Raw genomic sequence first — 17075 nt, forward strand, 5'->3', positions numbered from 1 at the left:
TGCCAGATTAGTAAGCATATCACTGACTTACCTATCTCTTTTGGCCCTTGGATACACTTTATTTGTTTCTGTTGCCTGATTTCTCTAGCAGGAGCTTTAAACCCTGTACTTAATGTGTCTTTGTCTGGTTTTATATCTTTAGAGAAAGTTGCTGTAAATTATTCTTTTTTATTAAATTTCAAGTTTATTTTAATATAAATTTATTTTATTTCATATAAATTTTATTTAATATAAATTTATTGAAGTATCTTTGGACCCACCACATCCTTGGGTTTCACCCACTCATCAAACTACTCTGAGATAGCTAGGTTCGATTGCCATTTCCTTTAAGGTTAATCCTTTCTTGTGTGTGGTCTTGGCAATCTTCTGTGCTTTGTCATTCTCTAAAAGCAGATTAAGAACTGTGACTGACATCCAAGACTCTCTGTGTTGTTGATCCTCTCTGTGTTGGCTTGGATACCCACCACAGAGTTCTCTGTGAACAACCCTGAAGCATCCATCCCCCAGCAGCCTAGTCAAGTGCAACACAGTCTTAATCCTTGGTTTAAAAACATTCAGTTCAAAATGTCCATTTCTGCCTCCAACAGTAACCGTAACATGATTCCCCATGACTTGGGCTGTAACCATAGTCATCGCTTCACACTGAGTAAGGTTCACTTTTCCTGGAATGCTGCTGCTCCCTGACTCATTTTCAGTCAAGATAAGCTCTCTGAAACCTGAACCAAGGAAGTGAATATCATTTGCTATCTTCATCAGACTGTAGGCAGTAGTGTTCATGGCTCATTAAACTCCACCAGAGCATCATGAGCCACCAGAGCTTCAAACTTATTCTGGGCTGTGACAAAAGGCAAACCTGTGAGTGTCACTAATTTTGCAGCCACCTTTTCTGTGAAACAGATCCTGGTGTTTAATCCTGTCCTAACAGCAGTGCCTCCAGCATTGAACTCATAGCTCTTTAGCATATTGGCTTTTATTCTCTCCATCACATACTGGACTTGTTGAACATAACCACTGAATTCCTGCCTAAGAGTGAAACAGCCTCCTGGTGTCAATTCACCTGATTCTGATGACCTGCACAAATTCTTTGGATTTTGCACTGGGAGCATCATGCAGCTTATATAGTCCTGGCAATAGGACCTTGTGAACTTACACCTCAGTGACAATGTGCATTGCTATGGGGAAGGAGTCATTGGAGCTCTGGCTTTTATTAACATGATCATTAGAGTGCACAGACTTCTTGTTGCCAAGTTCCCCTCCTAACATTTCAATTGTTTGTTGCTAATGACTTCTTTTACATTCATGATTGTCTGGATTCCTGATCCAGTATGCCACACAAACAGAAGAAAATTATCATTTAGTTTACCTTCAGCTACCTCATCTGCTGCCTTCATTACTGCACTAGTAACCTTTGAATCAAGCCCATAACCTTGGTTTATAGCAGCAGCAGCTCCCGTCAATATGCCAAAAGCTTTAATGGCTGGGATTGGTATATATTCTGTTGTACCTCCAATCTTAAAGTTCATCATAGATCTCACAGTCTGAGCACCATACTTACCAGTTGGGACCTTCAGTTAACCAAAGGTGTCTTATTCTATACAGAAGGAGTTTTGGCTTGCTATTGGCATGATGTTCAGAGGACACTGAGGGAGCTTGGCCTCTTCCCCTCACCCTGCAGTTCTGGAGGATATGGCCCACAGGAGGCAATGCGCAAGCATGCAAAGAGATGGAGTGAGTGGTATGTGGTGTTACTGTAAGTGGGTGGAAAGCTGAGCCCCAAATATCTTTTATAACATGTTTTTCATTTGCTTACTAATTACTATTTTACAACCCAATCTCAATCTATCTCAGTTTACCCTCCTTCCTCTTATCCCAGCCTCATCCTCTTACCTCCTATCCCTCCATCAATTCCTCCTCCTGTACTCCTCAGAAAAGAGGAGGCCTCTGATGAATATCAACCAGCCTTGTCATACCAAGTTGCAGTAAGACTAGGGATATCTTCTGTTTAGGCTAGATAAGGCATCACAGATAGATGAAAGGTATTCACAGTCAGGTAATGTAGTCAGAGTCAGCCCCTCCTCCCACTTTTGGAGTCCCACATGACCCAGCTGTACAACTGTTACATATGTGCAGAGAGTCTATCCCATGCTCTCTGGTTGGCAGTTCAATCTCCAAGCCCCTATTGACTCAGGTTAGTTGATTCTGTAGGTTTTCTAGTGATACTTTTGATCTCATTGGTTCCTTCAACCTTTCTTCCCCCTCTTCAACAGGATTCCTCGAGTTCCAATTAATGTTTGGCTGTGGATCTCTGCATCCACCAGTTGTTGGGTGAAGCCTCTCAGATGACAGTTATGATAGGTTCCTGTCTGTAAGTATAGCAGAATATCATTAATAGTGTCATGGCATGGGTCTTAAGATGTGCCTGTTATTGGTTGGTCTGATAGGATAGAGGGGGTATTCCAATTTTTTTGTACCTGTTAAGATGTTCTTTGTGACTGAGTATGTGGTCAGTTTTGGAGAATGATCCATGAATTGCTGAGAAGAAGGTATGTTCTTTTGCATTTGGGTAAAATGTTCTGTAGCTATCTGTTACATGCATTTGAGTCATGACATGTTAGTTTCATTATTTCTCTGTTTAGTTTCTGATTGGATGAACTGTCCATTGGTGAGATGGGGGTGATGATGTGTCTGACTATTAAAGTGTGAAGTTCAATGTATGAGTTAATCTTTTTTTTTTTCCAATTTCTTATTAGGTATTTACTTCATTTACATTTCAAATGCTATCCCGAAAGTCCCCTATACCCACCCTGTCACTGCTCCCCTACCCACCCACTCCCACTTCTTGGCCCTGGTGTTCCCCTGTACTGGGGTATATAAAGTTTGCAAGACCAAGGGGCCTCTCTTCCCAATGATGGCCTACTAGGCCATCTTCTGATACATATGCAGCTAGAGACAAGAGCTCTGGGGTTACTGGTTAGTTCATATTGTTGTTCCACCTATAGGGTTGCAGACCCCTTCAGCTGCTTGGGTACTTTCTCTAACTCCTCCATTTGGGGCTCTGTCTGGAATCAGTGGAGAGTTAATCTTTAGTAATGTTTCTTTTATAAATGTGGATACCCTTGTGCTTGGGGCATAGATGTAGAGAACTGAGATGTCATCTTGGTAGATTTTTTTTCCTTTGATGAGTGTGAAGTATCTTGTATTTCTTTTAGTTAATTTTGGTTGGAACTCTATTTTATTAGATATTGTCTATTTTATTAGATATTAGAATGGCTACTCCAACTTGCTTCCTGGGTCTATTTGTTTGAAACCTCCTTTTCCAGTTCTTCACTCTGAGGAAATGGCTATCTTAGATGTTGAGATGTTTCCTGCATGCAACAGAATGATGGATTCTGTTTTTGCATCCATTTTGATAGTGTGTGCCTTTTTATTGGGGAATCAAATTCATTGATGTTGAAAGATATGAAAGACTAAAGCTGTTTGTTTTGATTTGGTTTGATTTTTTTTTCCAGGCAGAGTTTCTCTGTATAGCCCTGGCTGTTCTGGAACTCACCTTCTAGACCAGGCTGGCCTTGAACTGAGACATTCACCTGCCTCTGCCTCCCAAGAACTGGAATTAAAGGTGTGTACCACCACACCCGGCACAGATCATAGCTTTTTAATTCCTACTATTTCGTTGTTGTTGTTGCTGTTGTTGTTGTATGTGTGTGTCCATTCTTCTGTTTTTGCTGGTGTGAACTTATTTATTTCCTGTGTTTTCTTTGGTGTAATTCACCTCCTTGGGTTGGATTTCATGGAATATCTTGCTTTCTCCATCTATAGTAATTGAAAATTCTGCTGCATATTGTAGTCTGGTCTGGCATTTGTGTTCTTTTGGGTCAATATGATATCTGTCCAGGCCCTTCTAACTTTTTGAGTCTCAGTTCAGAAGTCAGATATAACTCTAATAGGCCTATCTTTATATGTTAGTTGGCCTTTTTCCCTTGCAGCTCTTAGTATTCTTTCTTTGTTTTTTACATTTAGTGTGTTGATTATGTGGCAGGGAGATTTTCTTTCTTTCTTTATCTTTTTTTTTTTTTGATCCTATCTATTTGTTATTCTGTAAGCTTCTTATAAGTTTATAGGCATCTCTTTCTTTAAGTTAGGGAATTTTTTTTTCTATGATTTTGTTGAAGATATTTTCTGGGCCTTTGAGCTGGGAATCTTTTTCTTCTTCAATTCCTGTTATTCTTGGATTTGGTCTTTTCATAATGTCCCAAATTTCCTGGATGTTTTGCATCAGGACCACTTTAGATTTAACATTTTCATTGAGAGACATATCAATCTCATCTATCTTAACTTCTATGCCTAAGATTCTCTCTTCTATCTCTTGTCTTCTGTTGGTGATGCTTGCATTTGTTTTTCCTGTTCTCTTTTCTAGGTTTTTCATTTCCAGGGTTGTCTACATATGTGCTTTTTGTATTGTTTCTATTACTCTTTTCAGGTTTTAGTTTTCAGGTTCACCTGTTTGATTGTATTTCCCTGTATTTCTTTAAGATATTTATTCATTTCCTCTGTAAAGACCTCTATCATCTTCAAAAGATTGACATTATGGTTGATTTCTTGTGCTTTGTCTATGTTAGGATATCCTGATCTTGCCCTGGGTCTAGTTGATTGTACTTTTATGCTAGTCTTTAGCCATCCGGGTTTTGAAGTTATTATAAGTGCAGATGCTGATTTCTGAGTTTATCTTTGTTGGATGGTAGTTTGGGGTATGTTTTTATCCCTTGATTTGTGTTTCCTCTTTGACTTCTGGCCCGAGAGGCCTGGAGTGCTGGTGACTAGATTGTCTTCATGTAAAGTAGGGTTTCTACTCTGGGCTGTTTTTTGGCCTCTGTGGCCTCTGGTGTTTTGTGTGGTAACCTTGCCTCTGGGCTCCCTTGTACCGGAATGGTCCAAGATCTCTGGTGTCAGTGTCCTACTAGAAATTAGACAGAGTTGTAGGCCAGAAGATGGAGTCTAGGGGTGTAGTTTGTGGCTGTTGGGAGTTTTAAGTGGACTTGACAGGTAAGAACTTGTGATGGGGTCTTATTTGTTTGTCCATGGTGCCAGCAGTCCTCTGGGAATGCAGGCAACATTGCGACTTGGAAAATAAAGTACAGGGGACAGGGTGCAGATTACCACTGTTGAGTGTGCTTTAAGGGTGCTTTATACTTTATCTTTATTATGGTAAGATATATTCATCCTGTACCTAATATGATCAGCATTTTTATGTTGAAAGAATGTTTGATTTTTATCAAATGTCTTTTACATAATTTTTCAAAAGGTTGTGTGGTATTTGTGCCTATTTCAGTTGATTCAGTATACAGTGTTTATGAATTTATGTATAACAAGCTGCCTTTGTTTACCTAAAATCAATCTAATTTAATCATAATAAATGATCTTTTGATGTATAGTTGGATTCATCTTGCAAGTATGTTGTTTTGAATTTTATATATGTTCAAAGAAATAGTTTTCTTTCTTGTTGTACTCTTACCTGATTTTGTCATTATGTCAATAAGTTTGTAGATTATGCTTATAAGATTCATTATGTTATATTTTGAAATATTTAATTTATTTTTTACATTATTTTATTTTATTAGATATTTTCTTCATTTACATTTCAAATGCTATCCTGAAATTTCCCTATACTCTCCCCCGCCCCCCAGCCCTGCTCCCCTACCCACCCACTCCCACTTCTTGGCCCTGGCTTTCCCCTGTACTGGGGCATGTAAAGTTTGCTACACCAAGGGGCCTCTCTTCCCAATGATGGCCATCTTCTGCTACAAATTGGAATTGGTGACACTATTTTAAGTATTTGGTAGGCTTCTATAGTGAAATAGTGCAGACATCTAGCAACAACATGCTTTTATGGAGGTTTGTACTATTTTTATTTTTTTAAAAAGCAAGGTTTATTAAATAGCTCAGGATTTCCTCCAATTTGCTATGTAACACATATTAACTCTGAACTGGTGTCTGCTATGTAACACATATTAACTCTGAACTGGTGTCACTCTTGTCTAATCTTCCAAACTACTTGAATTATTGGTCTATCACACCATGCCTAGTAGAGATTTTCTGTTTCTAATTTGGTTATGTTTGGAATGTAAAATATCCCACATAGGCTCATATGTTTGAACACTTGGTCCCCAGATGGAAAAGCTATATTTGAGTGTTAAAAAAATCTTTGGAGCATTGGCTCCAGTTGGCAAATATGGATAACCGGGGGTAGGTCTTTGTATATTATATCCTAGCCTTCTGTATTAGATAGTTTTTTTTTCTTTTTTCAAATTGACATAAGCTAGGGTCATATGGCAAGAGAGAACCTCAACTGAGAAAAATCATCCATCAGATTAGCCTGTGGTCAAGTCTGTGGGGGATTTTCATAATTAATAACTGATGTGTGAGTGTTCAACCAGCCATATAAAATGTCATCCTTTGGATGCATAGAAACATAAGGTTAGGATTCCACTTGTGTGCAAGCCTGTAAGTAACATTCTTACATGGCTTCTCCTTCACTTTCTGATCACAGGTTCCTGCTTTGAGTTCCTACCCTTACTTCCTTCATGACAGATTATAAGATATAAGAGAAAACATACCATTTCCACCCAAAGATGTTTTTGATACTAGTGTTTATTAATCAGTAGAAAGCAAACTAGAAAACCCTTCTTTTATTTTTTTTCTACTTTCGTCTGCCATGCTTTGACCAGGAATATAAGTTTGAGAAAGTTATACACCTTGATTTTCAACTCAAATATCTAGAATTTTATCTTTCGTAAAACCTATTTGAGTGTATACTCAGTCTTATACAAGCAACATATCTTTGTATGTATGCCAAAATGAACTCAAGGACTGCTGGTTTGTATAACACATTATCTATTATTGAGACTGTAACTAATGCACAGTGTCATGACTGGTATGTTGCTATAAATTCACAGAGTTCAAGATGAAAACTTTCATACATAGATAGTATATTTTGCTCAGCATCAGACAGGCATTTAAGTTCAGTAATTCATGATGCTGAATTTATTCTAAGTCACCATACCTTCTTATTTTAACTCCATTGTGACCAGCCACTCACATAATTTTGAGATTGATGGCTAAGACCTATATGGGAGAATGAAGCCTGTGTGTCACTGAATGGATAAATTATCCCCTGCTGTGAAGGAGAGACTAGTGCAGCATATGCCACTCTAAATTCCTGAACAGAAAACAGTCTATGTTTGACCTATGTTCATTTTAGAGAGCAGCCATAACACACCTGCTGTTTTTAGCAGCTGTTCCTTATAGTTAATGGGAAGGGATTATCCCTACCCAGGCCTGCTCCTAATTTTTCTCATCCTAATTAAAATAAATGGAATCTAATTTTAGGGATTTTTTTGACCTTCAAAAGGTAATTCATGCCAAGCAGCTTATAAGTCACCTCAAGTACTTAAAGTGATCATCACACTCCTACTATCTACACATAAAGTTTGTAGCACTCCTGGCCCCAGGACAAAGACATTGCAAAAATGTACACAAGAGCAAAATATAAAACAACATACTTGAATTATTACTCTAAATAAGTTATGTTTCTTAATGTCATTGGGAGTCATGGGAATCTAGATTTTATTACTGCCTGGAAAAGATATGTCACCAACTTACAGTCTGTCTTTGTTCCTCTTTGGTTTCCTATTAGGAAGTTAACATGAAGAAAGATTTCTGCTCTGGGGTTCTGGGTACACTAGCATTTGCAAGTACTGTCATTTAGAACATTCTTTAAGGGAACATCTAAAGATTAGAGCTTCATGCTACCTGGACCTGGGATATTTGAAATATAAATCTTCATGAGATTATTGTGTTTTCTTTAGAGCTTGACCAAAACTATCTAAAATATTATCTTCACCCTGTATTTTATTCTTTACTAAAATTCATCTCACAAAGTATAAAGCATAGTTATTATTGGGTGGAATAGAATTGAAAATGATTAAAAAAACAAAGTACAAACAACAACAAAAACTATCTCAGAGGAAATGGAGAATTTTAGATCATTCCTCTAGAAATGTATATATGAGAAGTTATCCATGTATCATTCCTACACAAACTAAACTTTTTTGTATGAAGACTAAAGGCCATGTTTATTTTTAGATCAATGAAATGATGATTTAGTAGACATCATCAAATGTCACCTAGTATTATATTAAACAGAATCTCCCATTCTATTGTACCAAACTCTATGTCAGCTGTAACAAATAAACTGCTGTTCTCCCTGTGTAAAATACTTTCTTCCTTCACTTAAGTACATAGCATATATATTTGAGACATACTTTCTCTATATATTGACATGGAATTCTATAAGGTAATTTTTTATTCTCATGCTGTAATTGTTGGCTGTGAGGCTTACTGCCTCCATGTGCTAACCTAGGCCTCTATCCTCCATACAATCTAATCTAGGCCTAGAATATTGTCAGCCACTGAGACTTGCTGAATAAGCTCACGATTTCTTCTTTTCTGGTTGATTGGTTCAACTCAGCTGCTCTGGCTCAAATTCCTTTCCCAGCTAACTTATTCAGTCTGAAGTTTTTCTCAACCTCTGACTTGCTCTGCTTGGCCTCAAACTTAACTTTAGCAACTTTTTTCTAATATTCTGGCTCCTTCTCATTTTTTTTTGACTCATTCTGTCTTTATCTGTGTAGAGTCTCTTCCCTCTTTAACCTGTCTCTGTAAAATTCTCCTGGTAAAAGTGCCTTCTTCTTCTGTGTCATGCTTGACTCTACTTAACCCTATTCAACTGCTCTTTACAAATTCTACTGTACACCTGTACTGTGATCTCTTCTTCCTGTACTATCTCCCTTAAACAATTTCTATTTTCTCTCTTCATGTGAGTTGGGCATATCATATTTTGTCATCTTTATGTGTCACTTTTTTCTGCCACTCAATTAGACATCATTTTTAAACATGGGTGTATCCTTCTATAAACTGACTTTACCTTAATTGTTTGGGATTATAGATAAGTAAAAGAATGTATCCATATTCCAGCCAGAGCAATTAAAGGTGTGTGTCAAGGGCTGAGCCACACTCTAACTAGAAACAAATACCCTGTAACAGAATTTAATGATAATCCTGAAATAAATCTGATATGCTTCCTCTTTTATATAGCTTCTGATGCTGTTTTGCATCTGATAGACCAATTCTATCTAAGTATTTAAGACTTGACTTTAGATTTCTGTCAATTAACAAATACTTTTTATAATAACTGCAATGGAATCATCACCAGTATATAACATTCACCAGCTTCCTTTGTGTACATGTAACATTACTGTACATATGATGCCTCAAATACATACGATGCCAAATTTCTCTGAAGTGACTGACTACACTTTATAGTGTGTGTATACACATATGTGTGTGTACATGAATATCCATATAAAAATGAACTGGTAAGAGCATGAAAATCAAGCAGTTAATGTCACAAATTATATATATATATATATATATATATATATATATATATATACATATATATATATATATATATATATATATATTCATGCCATTCTGTCTCTAAACTCAAATATAAGCCTTCTTACTAAGAAAAAATTTTCATTTAAGTCAGTATTTTACAGAAATACTTTTATACCCATTGTAGCACTATTTACAATTGTCAAGACATAGAATCATCCTAAGTAACCATCAACAAATAAGTATATAAAAGAAATTAGTTATATTTATACATTCAAATTTCATTCAGTATAAAAATAGATTGATGTCATTTTGGGAAAATGCATGTAATGGAGATAATAATATTAAGTAAATTAAAGTAGATCCAGACAGAAAAATATCTTAGTATCTCTATAATATGTGGAATATAGAACATGTATATATATTAGGAATGGGAAGAATGTTGAGAGGAAAGAAGTAACAGGGACAAGAGATGTCCATTGGGGTAAACATGGTCAAAATATGTGATATACTTGAAAAAAAAAGTTATAGGAGTCATTGCTCAAGAAGAAAGCATACAGAAATAATGAAGGAAAAAATTTGAAAGTAGTTGTTTTAGTGTGTGGTAGGATACATTCCTCTAAATAAATCCCAATCTCTATAAAATGGAATAGAAGTGGTGGCCTTGTCCTCCTTCTCTTATTTAGACTGGGAGACCAAGATTAACAACTATGAAGTTTACTATAACATGAAGTTCTTTTTCATAAAATATTTTAACTATTTTTCTTAAAAATATGGTGTATTACTTTTTGTGATTCCCTTTCTTTTTATTCTGCTAGTAAATGTGTTCCTTGTCTTTGAAACTTTGATTACAGATAGATTCTGAGGTAGAAAGTTTTTCAATAAATATTCCTTTTATTGTGTATGGTTCTATGATTTGCTGAAACTTAATATAATGTTCAAATACCTCAACTCAAATACCTCAAATAAGACCACAAACTCAAATAATGTGCAAAAGCAAAGAAACAAAGAACATTTATTCTGCAGAAATCAAGCATTTGAGGATCTACGATTAGTCAAAATAAAGACCTGGGCTGGGGTGGGGGGCTCAATTTAAAGAATATTAGGGAATTCCAGGGAAAGGTAGTTGTCCTGTATTGTAGTATGTTTGGCTCTATCTCCAGAGATATGGGTGTCTCTAGGGTTGGCTAGTAGAAACAATAAAGAAAACTCAAAGGGAGACAACTCTGGAGATAGAAAACCTAGGAAAGAAATCAAGAACCATAGATGCAAGCATCAGCAACAGAATACAAGAGATGGAAGAGAGAATCTCAGGTGCAGAAGATTCCACAGGGAACATGGACACAACAATCAAAGAAAATGCAAAATGCAAAAAGATCCTAACTCAAAACATCCAGGAAATCAAGGACACAATGAGAAGATAAAACCTATGGATTATAGGAGTAGATGAGAATGAAGATTTTCAACTTAAAGGGCCAGCAAATATCTTCAACAAAATTATAGAAGAAAGCTTCCCAACACTAAAGAAAGAGATGCCTATGAACATACAAGAAGCCTACAGAACTCCAAATAGACTGGACCAGAAATGAAATTCCTCCTGACACATAGTAATCAGAACAACAAATGCACTAAATAATGATAGAATATTAAAAGCAGTAAGGGAAAAAGGTCAAGTAACATATAAAGGCAGGCCTATCAGAATTACACAAGACTTTTTTTTTTTTCCATTTTTTATTAGGTATTTAACTCATTTACATTTCCAATGCTATACCAAAAGTCCCCCATATCCACCCACCCCCACTCCCCTGCCCACCCACTCCCCCTTTTTGGCCCTGGTATTCCCCTGTACTGGGGCATATAAAGTTTGCAAGTCCAATGGGCCTCTCTTTCCAGTGATGGCCGACTAGGCCATCTTTTGATATATATGCAGCTAGAGTCAAGAGCTCCGGGGTACTGGTTAGCTCATAATGTTGTTCCACCTATAGGGTTGCAGATCCCTTTAGCTCCTTGGCTACTTTCTCTAGCTCCTCCATTGGGAGCCCTATGATCCATCCATTAGCTGACTGTGAGCATCCACTTCTGTGTTTGCTGGGCCCCGGCATAGTCTCACAAGAGACAGCTACATCTGCGTCCTTTCAATAAAATCTTGCTAGTGTATGCAATGGTGTCAGCGTTTGGATGCTGATTATGGGGTGGATCCCTGGCTATGGCAGTCTCTACATGGTCCATCCTTTCATCTCAGCTCCAAACTCCGTCTCTGTAACTCCTTCCATGGGTGTTTTGTTCCCAAATCTAAGGAGGGGCATAGTGTCCACACTTCAGTCTTCATTCTCCTTGAGTTTCATGTGTTTAGCAAATTATATCTTATATCTTGGGTATCCTAGGTTTGGGGCTAATATCCACTTATCAGTGAATACATATTGTGTGAGTTTCTTTGTGAATGTGTTACCTCACTCAGGATGATGCCCTCCAGGTCCATCCATTTGGCTAGGAATTTCATAAATTCATTCTTTTTAATAGCTGAGTAGTACTCCATTGTGTAGATGTACCACATTTTCTGTATCCATTCCTCTGTTGAGGGGCATCTGGGTTCTTTCCAGCTTCTGGCTATTATAAATAAGGCTGCTATGAACATAGTGGAGCATGTGTCCTTCTTACCTGTTGGGGCATCTTCTGGATATATGCCCAGGAGAGGTATTGCTGGATCCTCCGGTAGTACTATGTCCAGTTTTCTGAGGAACCGCCAGACTGATTTCCAGAGTGGTTGTACAAGCCTGCATTCCCACCAACAATGGAGGAGTGTTCCTCTTTCTCCACATCCTCGCCAGCATCTGCTGTCACCTGAATTTTTGATCTTAGCCATTCTGACTGGTGTGAGGTGGAATCTCAGGGTTGTTTTGATTTGCATTTCCCTGATGATTAAGGATGTTGAACATTTTTTCAAGTGCTTCTCTGCCATTCGGTATTCCTCAGGTGAGAATTCTTTGTTCAGTTCTGAGCCCCATTTTTTAATGGGGTTATTTGATTTTCTGAAGTCCACCTTCTTGAGTTCTTTATATATGTTGGATATTAGTCTCCTATCTGATTTAGGATAGGTAAAGATCCTTTCCCAATCTGTTGGTGGTCTTTTTGTCTTATTGACGGTGTCTTTTGCCTTGCAGAAACTTTGGAGTTTCATTAGGTCCCATTTGTCGATTCTCGATCTTACAGCACAAGCCATTGCTGTTCTGTTCAGGAATTTTTCCCCTGTGCACATATCTTCAAGGCTTTTCCCCACTTTCTCCTCTATAAGTTTCAGTGTCTCTGGTTTTATGTGAAGTTCCTTGATCCACTTAGATTTGACCTTAGTACAAGGAGATAAGTATGGATCAATTCGCATTCTTCTACATGATAACAACCAGTTACACAAGACTTTTAACCAGAGACTATGAAATATAGAAGATCCTGGACAGATGTTATACAGACACTAAGAGAACACAAATGCCAGTCCAGGCTACTATACCCAGTCAAACTCTCAATTAACATAGATGGAGAAACCAAAGTATTCCATGACAAAATGAAATTCAAAAAATACCTTTCCAGGAATCCAGCCCTTCAAAGGAGAATAAAAGAAAAACACCATCACAAGGATGGAAAATATACCCTAAAAAAAAGCAAGAAAGTAAATCCTGTAACAAATCTAAAAAAGACAGACACAAGAACAGATTCCCAAATTTAACAAGAAAAGTGACAGGAAGCAACAATTACTTTTCTTGGATTTCACTTAACATCAATGGACTAAATTCCCCAATAAAAAGACATAGACTAACAGACTAGCTACACAACAGGACCCAACGTTTTGTTACTTACAGGAAACCCACCTCAGGGAAAAAGACAGACACTACCTCAGAGTAAAAGGCTGGAAAACAATTTTCCAAGCAAATGGTCTGAAGAAACACACTGGAGTAGCCATTCTAATATCGAATAAAATTGACTTTCAAACCAAAGTTATCAAAAAAGACAAGGAGGGGCACTTCATACTCATCACAGGTAAAATCTACCAAGATGAACTCTCAATTCTAAATATCTATGCTCCAAATGCAAGGGCAGCCACATTCACTAAAGAAGCTTTAGTAAAGCTCAAAGCACACATTGTAACTCCAACAATAATAGTGGGAGACTTCAACACCCCTACTCTCACCAATGGGCAGATTCTGGAAACAGAAACTAAAAAGAAATACATGGACACTAAAAGAAGTTATGAAACATATGGATCTAACAAATATCTATGGAACATTTTATCCTAAAACAAAAGGATATACCTTCTTCTCAGCACCTCATGGTACCTCCTCCAAAATTCACCATATAATTGGTCACAAAACAGGCCTCAACAGATACAAAAATATTGAAATTATCCCATGCATCCTAACAGATCACCACGGGACTAAGGCTGATTTTCAATAACAGCATAAATAATGGAAAGCCAACATTCACGTGGAAACTGAACAACACTTTCCTCAATGATACCTTAGTCAAGGAAGAAATAAAGGAATTAAAGACTTAGAGTTTAATGAAAATGAAGCCACAACAGACCCAAACTTATGGGACACAATGAAAGCAGTCCTAAGAGGAAAACTCATAACCCTGAGTGCCTCCAAAAAGAAACTAAAGAGAGCACATACTAGCAGTCTGACAGCACAACTAGAAGCTCTAGAACAAAAGGAAACAAATACCCCAAGAGGAGTAGACAACAGGAAATAATAAAACTTAGGGCTGAAATTAACCAAGTGAAAACCAAAAGAACTATTCAAAGAATCAACCAAACCAGGAGCTGGTTCATTGTGAAAATCACCAAGATAGATAAACCCTTAGCCAGACTAACTAGAGGTCACAGGGACAGTATCCTAATTAACAAAATCAGAATTGAAAAAAAGCAACATAAGAACAGATCCTGAGGAAATCCAAAACATCATCAGATCCTACTACAAAAGGCTATACTCAACAAAACTGGAAAACCTGGATGAAATGGAGAACTTCCTAGACAGATACCAGGTACCAAAGTTAAATCAGGATCAGATTAATGATCTTAACACTTCCATTTCCCCTAAAGAAATAGAAGAAGTCATTAATAGTATCCCAACCAAAAAAATGGCTGGACTGGTGGAACAACAATATGAACTAATCACAACCCCCCAGAGCTCGTGTCTCTAGCTGCATATGTAGAAGATTGCCTAGTCGGCCATCATTGGAAAGAGAGGCCGCTTGGTTTAGCAAACTTTAAATGGGTAAGCCAGGGCCAAGAAGTGGGAGTGAGTGGGTAGGGGAGCAGGGCGGGTGCACAGGGGGAGGGTATAGGGGAATTTTGGGGTAGCATTTGAAATGTAAATGAAGAAAATATCTAATAAAAAAAAGTTAAACAAATACAGGAGAGTATAGTTTTTGTTCTTTGATTTGTTACATAAACAACAGGTTCTGTGGTAATTTTTGAAGACTATGATATGTCATTACCATGATTAAACTGTAATTTTTCAGGTCATCTAAACTATTAAAAATATCTGAATTGTGTAAAGGGACTTGAAATTTTGACATTTTTATTTATGTTTGATGTATTCTTTTTTTTTTCACATCATTCCTTCTGAAAGTTATTTCTAAAATCTGATTCTCTAATTTTTTCTCTCTATTTTTTATTAGGTATTTTCCTCGTTTACATTTCCAATGCTATCCCAAAAGTCCCCCATACCCACCCCCCAATACCCTACCCACCCACTCCCCCTTTTTGGCCCTGGTGTTTCCCTGTACTGGGGCATATAAAGATTGCAAGTCTAAAGGGCCTCTCTTTCCAGTGATGGCTGACTAGGCCATCTTTTGATACAGATGCAGCTAGAGACAAGAACTCCAGGGTACTGGTTAGTTCATATTGTTGTTCCACCTATAGGGTTGCAGTTCCCTTTAGCTCCTTGGGTACTTTCTCTAGCTCCTCCATTGGGGGTCCTGTGACCCATCCAATAGCTGACTGTGAGCATCCACTTCTGTGTTTACTAGGCCCCGGCATAGTCTCATAAGAGACAGCTATATCTGGGTCCTTTCAGCAAAATCTTGCTAGTGTATGCAATGGTGTCAACGTTTGGAAGCTGAATATGGGATGGATCCCTGGATATGGCAATCACTAGCTGGTCCATCCTTTCGTCACAGCTCCAAATTTTATCTCTGTAACTCCTTCCATAGGTGTTTTGTTCCCATTTCTAAGAAAGGGCAAAGTGTCCACACTTTGGTCTTCTTTCTTCTTGAGTTTCATGCATTTTGCAAATTGTATCTTATATCTTGGGTATCCTAAGTTTCTGGGCTAATATCCAATTATCAATGAGTACAATTTTGTGCAAGTTCCTTTGTGATTGGGTTACCTCACTCAGGATGATGCCCTCCAGGTCCATCCATTTGCTTAAGAATTTCATAAACTCAATCTTTTTAATAGCTGAGTAGTACTCCATTGTGTAAATGTACCACATTTTCTGTATCCATTCCTCTGTTGAGGGGCATCTGGGTTCTTTCCAGCTTCTGGCTATTATAAATAAGGCTGCTATGAACATAGTGGAGCATGTGTCCTTCTTACCTGTTGGGGCATCTTCTGGATATATGCCCAGAAGAGGTATTGCTGGATCTTCCGGTAGTACTATGTCCAATTTTCTGAGGAACCACCAGACTGATTTCCAGAGTTGTCGTACAAGCTTGCAATCCCACCAGCAATGGAGGAGTGTTCCTCTTTCTCCACATCCTCGCCAGCATCTGCTGTCACCTGAATTTTTGATCTTAGCCATTCTGACTGGTGTGAGGTGGAATCTCAGGGTTGTTTTGATTTGCATTTCCCTGATGATTAAGGATGTTGAGCATTTTTTCAGGTGCTTCTCAGCCATTCGGTATTCCTCAGGTGAGAATTCTTTGTTCAGCTCTGACCCCATTTTTAATGGGGTTATTTGATTTTCTGGAGTCCACCTTCTTGAGTTCTTTATATATATTGGATATTAGTCCTCTATCCGATTTGGGATAGGTAAAGATCCTTTCCCAATCTGTTGGTGGTCTTTTTGTCTTATTGAAGATGTCTTTTGCCTTGCAGAAGCTTTGCAATTTTATGAGGTCCCATTTATCGATTCTGGATCTTACAGCACAAGCCATTGCTCTTCTATTCAGGAATTTTTCCCCTGTACCCATATCTTCGAGGCTTTTCCCTATTTTCTCCTCTATAAGTTTCAGTGTCTCTTGTTTTATGTGGAGTTCCTTAATCCACTTAGATTTGACTTTAGTACAAGGAGATAGAAATGGATCAATTCGCATTTTTATACATGTTAACAGCCAGTTGTGCCAGCACCATTTGTTGAAAATGCTGTCCTTTTTCCACTGGATGGTTTTATCTCCCTTGTCAAAGATCAAGTGACCATAGGTGTGTGGGTTCATCTCTGGGCCTTCAATTCAGTTCCATTGGTCTACTTATCTGTCACTATACCAGTACCATGCAGTTTTTATCACAATTGCTCTGTAGTACAGCTTAAGTCAGGAATGGTGATTCCACCAGAGATTCTTTTATCCTTGAGAAGAGTTTTTGCTATCCTAAGTTTTTTGTTATTCCAGATGAATCTGCTGATTGC

The 17075-nt window shown here is 37.7% G+C and overlaps 1 pseudogene; it reads right to left on the reverse strand.

Annotated features, from left to right (window-relative positions):
* On the reverse strand, positions 225–1773 carry Gm7190 (predicted gene 7190; annotated as a pseudogene).

Source organism: Mus musculus, chromosome X, assembly GCF_000001635.26.
Source record: "Mus musculus strain C57BL/6J chromosome X, GRCm38.p6 C57BL/6J".
Classification (NCBI taxonomy): domain Eukaryota; kingdom Metazoa; phylum Chordata; class Mammalia; order Rodentia; family Muridae; genus Mus; species Mus musculus.